Source organism: Schistocerca gregaria, chromosome 4, assembly GCF_023897955.1.
Source record: "Schistocerca gregaria isolate iqSchGreg1 chromosome 4, iqSchGreg1.2, whole genome shotgun sequence".
Classification (NCBI taxonomy): domain Eukaryota; kingdom Metazoa; phylum Arthropoda; class Insecta; order Orthoptera; family Acrididae; genus Schistocerca; species Schistocerca gregaria.
In genome coordinates, this window is record NC_064923.1 from 613612857 (window position 1) to 613627205 (window position 14349).

The 14349-nt window shown below is 39.9% G+C and overlaps 1 protein-coding gene across 1 annotated transcript in view; it reads right to left on the reverse strand.

Annotated features, from left to right (window-relative positions):
- The window catches only part of LOC126365940 (solute carrier family 25 member 44), a 114460-nt gene that overhangs the window by 26306 nt on the left and 73805 nt on the right, over positions 1 to 14349 (reverse strand). The window lies entirely within an intron of this gene.

The following is a 14349-nucleotide window of genomic DNA, read 5'->3' on the forward strand; positions in this document are numbered from 1 at the left end:
CTGATGGAAAGAAGGATTGCAGCCAGAGATGGGAACTTTACGTGTGAGGCCTTTGGGGGTAATGCCAAATGTCAGACAAGCCTGAGTAAATAAAATAGGGAGCATAATATGGCTAGGGTGAAGGCATGTTTGCGGAGGGAATGTAAATAAAATTTAATGGGGTCGTTGTAGGGATGTTGTGAGGTTGACGTGGTATTAGGAGGTGGAAAGGGTAACATCAGGTTAAATTGAAAATATATATATATAGGGAGAGATAAAGGTGTGAAAAAAGTCGAAAAAGTGTTGGTTTGAGATGAGCTATGTTGATCCTGTGCTGAACTTAGGTTGGTGTGAAGGTTAGGTAGTTGAGTTGTCTCCAAAACACGTTAAAGGGTGGGGAAATTCAGGAAAATTTCGAAAAATCTGTGTGTGAATGTATTCAAAGGACTGGTTATGTACTGGCAGATTATGAAAATGAGGCTAACAATTGTTTGACGAAGAAATAACGTTCAAACCTGTGGGAAGCTGCTAAAAAATGATCGGTTATGTGGGAAAAATGGGAATGCAAATACAATGAAAGTTGTTGGAAATAGCTGAGATGGTTGTTTAATGGGAGAAAGGAACTGAAGCTGTGAAATAGTATTCACGAGTTTACACGAAATGTTTGTAAACTTGGAACAGTGGATTTTATAGCAGCGGTAATGTTGAAAGCGTTAAAAGTTTTTAGGTTATGGTTTGGAAGTAAATTACGTATTATTATAGTTAGGCAGGATAAAATGTATGGTAGATTACGAAAATGGGAAGATGAATACAAAGTGAAACTACTTGTACAAACAAAAAGAGAAAGTAAGATGATAGAAAAGGTTTCGAAATGCAACAGAGACAATAACAAACGTAATTGTTGGGTTCAAATTAATGATGTAAATAAAACAGAAAGAAACTTCCACATGAGAAAAATATATTAAAAACAAAGATTCCAAGACTTACCAAGCGGGAAAGCGCTGGTAGACAGGCACAATAAAATAATGCACAAACACACACACACAAAAGAGGGAAGGAAAAGGGAAGATGAAAGGATGTGGGTTTTAAGGGAGAGGGTAAGGACACACTCTGTGTGCGTGTGTGTGTATGTATGAAACATTCCACGTGCGAAACATATATCTAAAAACAAAGATGATGTGACTTACCAAACAAAAGCACTGGCAGGTCGATAGATACACAAACACAAACATACACACAAAATTCAAGCTTTCGCAACCAACGGTTGCTTCATCGGGAAAGAGGGAAGGAGAGGGAAAGATGAAAGGATGTGGGTTTTAAGGGAGAGTGTAAGGAGTCATTCCAATCCCAGGAGTGGAAAGACTTACCTTAGGGGGAAAGAGGACAGGTATACAGTCGCACACCCCCCCCCCCCCCCCTCCCCACACACATACAAACGCCGCCAGTATATATACGGCATTAGAAGTGAAAGGTTTATAAGGTGCAGCCCTCCGCTAACCTCTGTGTCTATAATGTGGCCCCCGAGCCAAAACAATTGCCCACCGCTGGCCTAAAGTACACATGAAGCAGTTAGAAGTGAAAGAAACAGAATGGTAAGCTGGGGTATAATAGGAAAAACTAATAACCCAAACAACGACCCAACTGATGCTGTTAACAAATCTAAAGGCGATATTCAATTGGTCTTGGATGCTAGAACAGTGAATAAAATAATGGAAATTGAGAGAGGGGCGACTTGTTATGGAAGAAATGTTAGTTCAGTTCTGTAGTGTGACATTCTTAAGTTCAATTGATTTAATTATAGGTTATTGGCAGATTCCCCTCGCAGAAGAATCTAAATTATACTGCTCTTCTGCTTAGTGGTAGGTTTTACTAATTCAAAGTTCTGCCACTTGGCTTGAACATTTCTGTGGCTGAATTTACCCAAGCTTAGATGTAGGACACAATCTATTAAATAAGGTTTTCATATATATGTGGACAATGTGTCAGTGGTTCCCAAAATGTGTGAAGAACATATTACATTGATACATGAAGTTTTACGAAGATTAACTAAGAGAGGAGTAGCTGTTAAGTTTGCCAAGGCTCATTTTGAATGTAGTGAGATCAAATTCCTGGGGCAACTTGTAAGCCAACAGAGTGTTAGACCTGATCAAGAAAAAAATTAGAGGCTATTAAAGGTTGTCCTCCACCCAGAAACAAACAGTTTAGGCCTTTACTTGGTCTTGTGGAATTCTACTGGATATATAATATATGTCAAATAATGAATTGTGTTAATTTAAATATCCCCTTGAAACTAAAATCCCAGCGGTTGTTGAGTGATAAATGTCACGCTGAATGCAAAGCTTCAAAAAGGAACTGTGTAATTCCCAGGTACTAGGGTATACTGGTCCTAGTAGAGTTGTGTGTAGCAGTAGATGCCTCAGTGTACGGAATTACGTGTCAGCTGTTTCAATAACATAATGATAATTGAATCATACAACATTTACCCTTGCTTTCACTAGTAGAATGCTCACTGCTAGAGAGGGAAGTTATTCTACAACAGGAAAGGAAACATTAGCAGTTATTTGTATGTAAAGAAATGTAAATTTTGTTTTATGGACCTAAGGTAGTGGTTTATTCAGACGACAGAGCTTTAAAATTTTTAATAATGAGCGAACTGTTACACATTAGGTTGATACATTGACTGGGTCTTATTTTTTCAAGAGTACAATACAGAAATCATCAAGATAAAAGAAGAAGGAGAGGAAAGTAAGGTCCCAAATGCTTTGTGCATTTTATCTTTAGGGACAGTGACATGAGTTGTTTAAGAGATGAACGAGGAGTTTACAGTTTACAAAGTCAGCTTTATGGAATACAAAATATGAATTCCAACTGATAAAGAATTTGACTAGGGAACAACAGAGGGATCCTTGGCTGAATAAAGTAAACAGTAGACTGTTAGCAAGAGATGTTGGTAGGCCTAGAAAGAGACACTGAGCTTGTCATTTTAAAAAATACTACTTAACAACAGTAATCCTAATCTTATTAGGCGGTGAGCCTATGTACCTACGGAATAAACTTGCAAATTAGTATGGTACGCACACAGAATTTATGGTCACTTTGGTGTCAAAACATGTTTAGCACACACCCAAAATTATTACTTTTGTAAGAGGTTTAACAGAATAGTGCAAAAAGAGTTACAAATGTGATGGGTAAATCAGCACACACAAGCCAGCCAGGACCAAAAGAGTAAAAGCCAGTCATACCTTATAAAAGCCTTGTGTATGTAGGATTTATCAGCTATAGGTACTATTGGCCTTTGTCCTGAAAAACTGGTGGTACAGTATATGGTATACGCAGTGGTGACTTTGAAAGTGTGTTCTAAATTTGTAAAATTGTACCCAATTAAGATGGTAAGTTAGAATAAGGATACTGGACAAGGAGTATTTCCCTAAGGTGGGGAAACTCAGAAGATTAATTTCCAATACTGGTGTTCAATTTGTTGCACAAGATTCTAAAGTGTTTTTGAAAGCACACAGTGTACAGACTTACTAGTTGCAAAGTTCCACCTGCAAGTGAATCTGGTGGTGAGAGTAATGAAAGAACTAGGTCAGCTGGTTAGGACAATGTGGTAAAAAAAGCATACTGCTGGCAGGCTGTGGCAGTGTAGTACGAGGCTAAGCTGTGGATGCTGAAGCGAAGTGACCACTACGTAGTGAACGTCGTATTTCAAGAACCGGAAAATGCAGAGTGAATCAAGGAAATGGAGAAGTGGAGATTTGATATCTTTTAAAAAGGAATGGGAGAATCATTTTTTCTTTGTGCAAAAATGTGAAAATTCAAAATGTATAATATGTGACAGTATTCTCGCTGGTCAGCGGAGGTTTAATATTGAATGCCATTATAATAAATTTCAATATTTTCCCATACTTAGTGCAATAAAAGAGGAATTTCTCAAGCAATTTGGGGATATATCATACTTATCCAAAGGTTTTGAATAGTTCTCGAGACAATTTGCTGTTTCTGTAGATGATATTCATCCCAGTTTGCAAATGGGATTAATAGATCTACACTGTAGATTCTACAGCGTAATTTTTGTATGAGAGACAAGTTCATTTTGGCAATATGTGTAATAGATTTTTATCACGACTTTCCACAGCAAGAGTTTCCTCGTCTCCATCGTGAAGCCGCAAAGATAATATGTTAAACTCGACATAAGTTTGCGAGAGATTTTTTTCTGTTATGAAAATTAATAAGTTAAGAGCAAACATCAGTAACGAAAATATACGTTACTGTTTGCATTTGTCTGTATGTAGAAATTTTGTTCCACACGTAAACTCCACCTGTGATAATTAAATACAACGTATCGTGGGTATAGGTACTCTTTCAAACCACGATTTCTTTCAAGCACTCCTACTAACCTTATTCCTTCATTCAATAAAGCAGGCCAGGAAACAAAACTTATTACAGAGGAAGAAGCAGAGAGATGGTATGGTGAGGAGGGGAGAGGAGAGAAGCGGGTGGCCAGCTTGCCCCTGTGTGCACGCAGAATGCCTGTTTACTGCACATGTGCAGCTGCACCGCACACGTGCAGGATTCCTGCCCGCCCCTGGTCTATACAGAGGCGATGTTCTTGAGGACAATATTAAGGAAATGGAAGAGGAGGTAGATGAAGATAAACTGGGAGATACGATACTGCGTGAAGAGTTTGACAGAGCACTGAAAGACCCAATTCGAAACAAGGCCTCCGGAATAGACAACATTCCATTGGAACTACTGACAGACTTGGGAGAGCCAGGCCTAACAAAACTCTACCACCTGGTGAGCAAGATGTATGAGACAGGTGAAATACCCTCAGACTTCAAGAAGAATATAATAATTCCAAACCCAAAGACAGCAGGTGTTGGCAGGTGTGAAAATTACCGAGCTATCAGTTTAATAAGATAAGGATGCAAAATACTAACACGAATTATTCACAGATGGATGGAAAAACTGGTAGAAGCCGATCTCAGGGAGGATCAGTTTGGATTCTGTAGAAATGTTGGAACACGTGAGGCAATACTGACCCTACGACTTATCTTAGAAGCTAGATTGAGGAATGGCAAACCTACGTTTCTAGCATTTGTATCCTTAGAGGAAGCTTTTGACAATGTTGACTAGAATACTCTCTTTCAAATTCTGAAGGTGGCAAGGGTAAAATACAGGGAGCGAAAGGCTATTTACAATTTGTACAGATATAAGAGTCAAGGGACATGAAAGGGAAGCAGTAGTTGAGAAGGGAGTGAGACAGGGTTGTAGCCTCTCCCCGATGCTATTCATCTGTATATTGAGCAAGCAGTAAAGGAAACAAAAGAAAAGTTCGGAGTAGGTATTAAAATCCATGGAGAAGAAATAAAAACATTGGGGTTTGCCGATGACATTGTAATTCTGTCAGAGACAGCAAAGGACTTGGAAGAGCAGTTGAATGGAATGGACAGTGTCTTGAAAGGGGGTTATAAGATGAACATCAACAAAAGCAAAACGAGGATAATGGAATGTAGTCAAATTAAATCGGGTGATGCTGAGGGAATTAGATTAGGAAATGAGACACTTAAACTAGTTAAGGAGTTTTGCTGTTTGGGGAGCAAAATAACTTATGATGGTCAAAGTAGAGAGGATATAATATGTAGACTGGCAATGGCAAGGGAAGAGTTTCTGAAGAGGAGAAATTTGTTAACATCGAGTATTGATTTAAGTGTCAGGAAGTCATTACTGAAAGTATTTGTATGGAGTGTAGCCATGTATGGAAGTGAAACATGAACGATAAATAGTTTAGACAAGAAGAGAATAGAAGCTTTCGTGCTACAGAAGAATGCTGAAGATTAGATGGGTAGATCACATAACTAATGACGAAGTATTGAATAGGGTTGGGGAGAAGAGAAGTTTGTGACACAACTTGACCAGAAGAAGGGATCGGTTGGTAGGACATGTTCTGAGGCATCAAGGAATCACCAATTTAGTATTGGAGGGCAGCGTGGAGAGTATAAATCGTAGAGGGAGACCAAGCGATGAATACACTAAGCAGATTCAGAAGGATGTAGGCTGCAGTAGGTACTGGGAGATAAAGAAGCTTGCACAGGATAGAGTAGCATGGAGAGCTTCATCAAACCAGTCTCAGGACTGAAGACCACAACATCATCACCTCTGTTTTTGACAGTGTTTTGTTGTTATCCATGGAAGCCCTCTCTCCCAGAGTAGTCACTACTGCTGCATTAAAGTGCGAGGTACTATACCTCTCCAACAGGGTCACTGGGGATTTTCACGCACTGAACTTTTAACTAGGAATCATGTTTTTAGGCCACAGACTGATGGCAAAAATGTCCATTTTGTCACAGCTTGTGACCAGTGTACCTGACAACACTTAGCTTCCAGGGCACTCCTGTCCCCCCTGGCCTGCTCCCCGTCAGCCATGGGAATGCATTGTCGTCAACTTTGCGGGTCCCTTCTTGTATTCCTGCTCGCTCTCAGTTGTGTTTGTATTTTCGCAGTTCTTTTACATTCACTGGTGTGCATCAATATTGGCTGAAGTCACAATTCATATGCTTTTAAGGATCTTTTCTACTGAAGGGTTGCCTTGAACTTCAGTTTCCTGTAATGGGACTCAGTGAGAAATCACACCTTTCAAATGTTTTGTTTCCGTAACGGCATCTACCATGTTATTGCTACGCCATCCCACCCTCAATCAAATTGCAAGGCAGAATGACTAGTGTGTACATTCAAGTACCAAACAAAAATGTGTGCCGTGGATTCTTCAACTAACGATGCCCTTCTCCATTTTCTGTTCACCTTTGGCTTCATGCCTTGGGGGGACTTGGGGGGAGCGGAGCCCAGCTGAGTTGCTACGTAGTCAGCAGCAATGCATGCTCCTACACCTTCTACAGCCAGCACCGCACCTGCCATGGTCGAGTTCAACCAGCTGCTTCGCATCCTGTTCGCCAGTGTGGTCACGAGGACTTAAGTCACAAGCCCAAGTGAATACTGGCCACTCTTGCCTGTCAGCAGGGGCACCATCTTTGTGACGTCCATGTAGCCACTGGGCTGGTGGCATGCCACTTTGATCAGTTGCACCTCGCTCGACATCAGAAGCTAGCAGTTTGTGGGTGCTGCCCCAATCACCACAACCCATCCTGCCGCCTCGAGCCCGTCATTGCCTGCTGTGAGGGTGACCTGGTCCCATAGGCTGCCTCCTCCATGTGCGGTACCCTAGAGTTCCAGTTTTCTGGCCCCAGGTGCTAGTCCATCTCTGGTCTCAGGTTTGCTGCTGCAACCTGCTATTCTGATTGGGCCACCCCCACTGGCCCCCTCACCATCATCACTGCAGCCATCACCACCAGTGGGTCCAGCCTCCGCTCCTCCATTCTGAGACCTACTGCTGATAACAGCGCAGAGATGGCGATAACACCCTTCTCTCTAGTGCTGTCAGATGTGCTCATGTCCCCAAGTTTTCCCCTCCTATGCTCTGATGCCTGCCCAGCCCATTGTCCCACTCCTCCATTGGCAGAGGCTACTACCACTCCAGATCTAATGGATGTCTCATTGGGTTGCTGGTGTCTTCTCTGTCGCCTGGCCATCCACTTCACACAAGGGAGAGCTGTGCTGTATCCTGCTACTAGTGCATGTAAGTGTGAGTGCACCGAGTGTGGCGCCACCACGAGTGTACGTTTGATTTGGCCGCCAACTATATTAGCGTGGTCCAGACATTGGAGGCTGCGTGTGGTAGGCATGTGCACAGCACAGTCTCTGCTGGGCCATCTGCCAGCAACATGCACATATATATGCTCGAAGCAGCCCTGACTGACCCTCTCTAAGTTATCAGTTGCTCTACATCTTGAGGAGTCCCGAGAGACTATTTCTGTTATTGTTCAGAGGTTATGCACAAATCTATACTTATTTGATTTGGTTCGATTTAGTGTATTACTTGGTTACTACAAGCCTGAGTTAACTTCTCTCGAGATTGCCTTTTGCTTGTATATGACATGAATCTCATAAAAAGCAGTAGCCATCTTCTCTTGCCGGCTGTTGCTAGCTTCTTTTTTGCTAGATTTCATCTGCATAATGCCACAAAGGTATCTGAAACTCTCCATTTTCTGTTTTACTGTACTCCATTGTTAGGTTATGAGATGCTGTTTGTATATTGGTTACGTACATTGTTTTCCCAAAGAAAATCTGGAGACCAGCTTTTCCTGCCTATTCCTTCAGCACATTTATCTGTTTCTTGATGGGATTGCAATGTCACTGGTGAAGGCAAGGTACTGAACTAACACCATTCTTTCATCCTTCACTGTGAACTGCGTTCAGTAGCCCTTTCCTGGCAAATTACTTTTCAAATTCTCTGACAGCCTTCTCTAACATGCATTTAAAGAGAAAGGGGGATAGTCCATCGCCCTGCCAGACTCCAGTTTTAATTAAAAACTCTCCAAGAAGGTCTCCATGAATTTTACTTTTGAATGCGGTTGTGGCATTGTTTGCTTGATAATTTCGAACTTTAAGATCCACTTCATTCTATCAAGATCCCAAACAATACTTTCAGATTGACTGTTTCATATGTTTTCTTGAAGTTGGTGGAGGCCATTACCAGATCCTGAGAGATGTAATTTTCTAATACTTTTTCAGCCACCTAACATGCTGAATACATGACCTCCCTCCCAGAATTCACCTTGATATTCATCAAATTGATCATCTACTTGCACAACCAGCCTGCAATGCTTTGGTGAGCACCATTAAAGCTTAAGGTAAAACATAAATGCTGTGAGACTTGTTGATTCCAGCTCTGCCACCCTCTTTGCATAGAGGGGAATCAGTTCAGTCTTCCATCCACTAAGTATTATTCCAGTTTCCTAGATCCTTTCCATCTCCTGACTTATGGCATTAATAGTGATTTCTCCTCCACTTTACAACATTTCTGCTGTGTTGGAGTCTTCTCTGGTGGCTCTGTTGTTCTTCAGTTCTGCAACACTGTTCCCAAGTTCATCAAGAATAAGAAAAACTAAACTTTTGTTTCTTTGCTCTAGGATTACTTTTGACCGGTTATTTCTTGGTTCTTCACAGTTAATCAGAGTTACAAGTTAAATGAATAGAATCACACAGTTTTCTTTATTGTTCACTGCTAGATTCCCATCGTCTTGCTTGAAATTCGAACTAGGCATATTATAGCCATCCATGCACTGCTTAAAGCTCCTGTGAAAGTTCCTGCTGTTAAGTTCAATCTTTATGATTTTATTCTGAGGAAGTTATTTCTCATTTAATGGAAGAAGTCTAACCTTTATGAAGGGCAGGAAGCGATCTGAGTCAAGAGTGGCTCCTTTCCTTGCCTCTACATTAAAAATTTCCCTAATGTTCCATTTCAATATTACAATGTTGTTTATTTATTATTATAATGATTGTTCCCCTTTAGGAGAGTGATTGAACTTGAATTCATAATTTCATCTTCGGATGTTTTTCTTCTTTGCTTCCCCAAACCACCTCATCCTCTCAGAATGCTCCTTCTTCCGTTCCTCTGTCCATTTTTTACCAGGCTGACGTGATGTTCTTTCCCCAAACTTCACACTTCTGATTTTATGCCAGCACTCGGTGCGATCTTCGAGATTTTTTATGTTGATCTGTGCTGTAGATCCCTCTGGACTTCTTTCAGCCATTCTGTGCCACATTTACTCCTTGTTATAATATTGAATAATTTCTTTGCTGTTCTGGAGTCTTCCATCCTGTAGATGTGTGTATAAAATTTGCCTCAGCACTTTCTGATTTCATTTGTTACTATGTTGATCTTCCTATAGAGTTCGTTTTGTGGTCTCTTCATCCAAATGCCACTTTTTGTTGATTGGACCATAAATCTTCCTCAGAATTTTTCTTTCCTGCTTTTCTGTTTCCTTAATTTTTGAATGACCATCAATCACCATTGTTTCAGCTGCATAGATTGCTTCTGGAATAATCACTGTTGTATAGTGCCTTAATTTTGCGTCTGTCGAAATGCACTTCTTGTTGTAATGCGTCCATGTTAGCTTGTAGGCCTTCTGGAGCTTGGTGATTCTTTGTTCATTGGCAATTCAGTTTAATCCTGAGGACTGTATAGTTCCACCGAGGTATTTAAAATGGCAGACTTGTGCAATTTTACCATATTTTGTTATTAAAGGGGATTTATTTTCTGGTTGCCTTTCAGTATATTGGGTTTTTTCGTAAGATATCTGTAGTCCTGTTTTTGTGAACTTTCATGTAGTTTTTCCACTGCATGAATCGCTTCTGTTCTGTTATTGGTGATAATTGCAATATCGTCAGCGAAAGCAAGGCACTTGACTTTAATTCGGTTCTCTTTCTTGATACCAATTTTGATACCCTTTACGTGAGGTTCCCATTCCCTGATTATGTTTTCTAGAACAATATTGAAAAGGATTGGGGATAGTCCATCCCAATGTCGGACTCCAGATTTGATTTTGAAGGGTTCTGATACTTCGCCCATGAATTTCACTTTGGCCGTTGTTCCTGTAAGTGTCTGTTCTGTGATTTTTCGTGTCGTCGTCGTCGTCGCTGTCAATACAGCAAATGAATTCACTATGCTGGATTTCATATTTTATCACATGTCCAATATTTCCCTAGCATCTAGGATTGCTGCTGTTTTGGCAGGTAATTCATGCAGATCCCAGTGAAACGTTGTTTTGTCGTTGGGAGAGGGATATTTTTACCAGTGCCAATGGCTTCCAAGTGTCCGCTGAGATCTTTTGGGACTGCCGAGAACCATTGGATCCCTTTTTACTTGTTTATACCAAAGTAGCTATAGTATGATTTTCATGTCACTGTTTCTCATTAAACCTGCTGTCACCTGTGATGGCAATGTCAGAGATCCATACTTTTGTTTCCTACACAGTCATGATGCTCGGTGTATTGTAGTGCAGCATTCCATTTTGTTTGAAATCTAAAATACCACAGTAATTCTGCACATCTGTATTCAACAAGTTTTTCTGACTTGTGGTTCCACCAGTTCCTCGTCAAAGGCAGATCATAATTTTGGCATAACTTCCAGTCGATATTTTGTGTCACATCATTGTGCTTTTGCTTGTAATCAATGTGAACAATCTTTTAGCAAGAGCTCAAGATGTGGTCAACTGTTTTGTTAGCGCCTTTGCAGAGTCTGCACTTCTGAGGCTACTGCTAATTCCTCAATCCTGGCTTCGATAGCATCAGCTCAGATGCAGCATGTGCCTGTGCAGCAAAAACCAGTCTTTCAGTTTCCTTCTTTAGGGTTCCACTGGTATGTCAAGACCAGTCTTTTCTTTATTTACTTTGTCTTCAATCTTTTCCAAAAAATGTCCATGCAATGCTTTATTGCACAGGCTGTCAGTAAGGCATTGGAGTACAGATTTCCAGTACTGGTTCTTGGTTTGCTGTACCTTGAGAAGCCTTCTGCTTTTGAATTCAATTGAGCTGATTCTTTGCTGTCTTTCATATAGTCTGCCAATGTATGTTATTCTTCTTCCACTATCTGCCTCACTTGCACAAGTCCTCTACTGCTTGCTTTTATGGACAAGTACAGCCCATGGATGTCAAAGCAAGGGTGGAGAGTGCAGTAAATCATAAGTTGTCTTGTTCTCCTGTTCAGATTATCAAACACTGTTTATGTCCAGTTCACAAATTGAGTGTCTTAGTGGTGTTGCTGCCATTCTGAATATAATCTAAGGTGACCACTTTTTTTTTTACCTGTCTGTGTGTGATAATGACCAGCAGCAAGATGCCTATGTATTTGTACATTTCTGGCAGGTGGGAATTAATGGTTTGTCCATTTAGCATTTCAGTGCCTTCATTTTCTGATCTTTTGCCCTCCATTGCTGCCAGTATGTTGTACTTTTCTTACCCAAATTTCATGCTGATTTCTTTCAGAAGGTTCAGACTGTATTCATCAGAGACTGTAATTCACTTTCATATTTTCCGTAATGTTCCAGGTCATCAATGTGAGGATATGTTCTGAGGATTTCTCACTGGCAGCCCAAGTTTGTTGTCTGTAAAATGGTTGGCTGGGGAATAAGGGTAATGGTGAGCAGCAGCAGAGAACAGGTTCCCTCAGAAAATGCCTTTCTTGATGCTAATTAGTCCACAGCTTTCTTTTCCAACATATAGTTCTGATTTACAGTGTTCCATCGCATTTTCTGTGAATTTCTTGATGTTTCTGCTGAGCCTGATGGTTTCCAGGCACTTTATAATCCAACTAAGTGGCGGGGGATTTGTTTTCAGGTTTTTGCAGTTTTCCAGAATTATTCTGTCAATCAGAAGCTGGACTTTTATGCTACTATTTCTAATCTTGTCATCTTCTTGTTCTTACTGGTATGATGTCTTACTATGCCAGAAGGTTCTGAATTCTGTCTACTATAACATCTGCCAGCAACTTTGACAGGCTAGGTAAACATGTTATTGGCGTGTAATTTTGAGTTATTGCCCCTTCTGTTGGGTTCTTCTGTATTAAATGTGTTTTTTCAGTTGGTCACCATTACTGATTTTTCCTATCTGTAGCATCAAATCAAAAATTTTCGCAATTGTCACACAAAACTTAGCAGGTATTTATTGTTGTTGTTAATATCACGATTAGTATTGTCGTCTTTGGTCTGAAGAATGGTTTGTGCAAATCTCCATGCTACTCTATACTGTGCCAGTCTCTTCATCTGCAACTATTGCCAATTACATTAACATGAACCTGCTGACTGTAGTCAAGTTCTGGTTTCCTTTATAATGTCTATCTCCATCACTTTCCTCCATTAATTAACTATTCTTGGCTACTTCAGGATGTATCTTTTCAACCTGTCACTTCATTTAGACAAGTTTTGCTGCAATCCTCTTTTCCCTCCTACTGGAAAAGCTTCATTAGTATCTAATCTCTAGCATTCTTCTGTAGTAGCACATTTCAAAAGCTTCTATTTCCTTTATGTCTGAACTGTTTATTGGCCATGTTTCTCTTCCACACAAAGCTATACTCCAGACAAATACTTTCAGAAAATACTTCCTCTCATTTAAGCTTATATTTGATGTCAAGAATTTTTTTCTTTTTCTCTTTCTTTTCAGAAATGTTTCTCTTGTTACTGTAAGTCTGCATTTTGTATTTTCTACTTTAGCCATCATCAGCTATTTTAATGCACACATAGCAAACATCATCCATTAATTTATTGTCATTTTCTGATCTAATTTCAAATCATTGCCTGATTTAATTCAATTACATTCCATTATCTCTGTTTTACTTTCACTGTGTTCGTATTATAACATGTTTGCTTAACACTGCTCATGTTGTTTAACTAATTTTACATCTCAGGTGGAATTAAAATGGACTGGTAAACCACAAGATTTTTTAGTCTTCTCCTTTTCTGAAGTTCCCCTTGGTTTCCTTTACTCTTGTTGTATGAACGGGTTGAACAACATAGGCAATATGTTGCAAACTTGTCTAACTCCCTTCTGAACTATTACCTTTCTTTTATGTCATTTGACTCATTACTGCAGGCTGGTATCTGTACTAAGTGTAGGTAGCTTTTCACTACCTGTATTTCTTCCCTGGTATCTTTACAATTTCCAAGAGTGCACAGCCCATACCACCACATTTTACAGCTGCTGTTAAGTCCGCCTCCATAGCATAGCGGTAACATTACTGCCTACCACGCAAGGGGACCCGGTTTCAATTCCCAGCAGGGGACTGAGTGTTGTGTGTCATCATTTTCATCATCATTGACTTGCAAGTCGCTGAAGTGTTGTCAACTAAAAAGACTTGCAATACGGCGGCCGAATCCCGAAGGGGATATCCCGGACAATAAATGCCATATGATCATTTCATTTCATTTCATTTCTGCTGTTAAAACAGATTGAGCTCTTACACTTTTAAGACTGTGGTAACTAATTTTTATCCGGTGAGCTTATTTTCAGCAGAATGCATCTAGAGCTGCAAAAAATGTGCCTCTGTATTGAAATGAATGTGACTGATCATATAGTGAAAATTAAGACTGAGCTATAACAAAGGTGTTGCAAAATAGAAGTAATCTGGAATATTTTTATTGGAAGTACTCAAAAACATTTCTAATGGATAAATTTTTACAAAATATTAAGTTAATGTGTACAATTAATGGATTTAATCTATAACGAAAGTTTGTTACAAGAATCAAGGTTTTTCAGCTCAACTATATCTTCCCTGCTGAAAACACCTATAAATTACAGATCTGCATTCTAATTTCTAGTTCACATTTCCTAATCATATCTCATACTTTTGTTTTAATTATTTAAAAAGAGATTCATGTAATGCCCATCCCCCCTCCCAAAAATAAACACTGTCATTGCTATGTAATTAGGACTGGCTCTTGAGGAACACACACACACACACACACACACACACACACA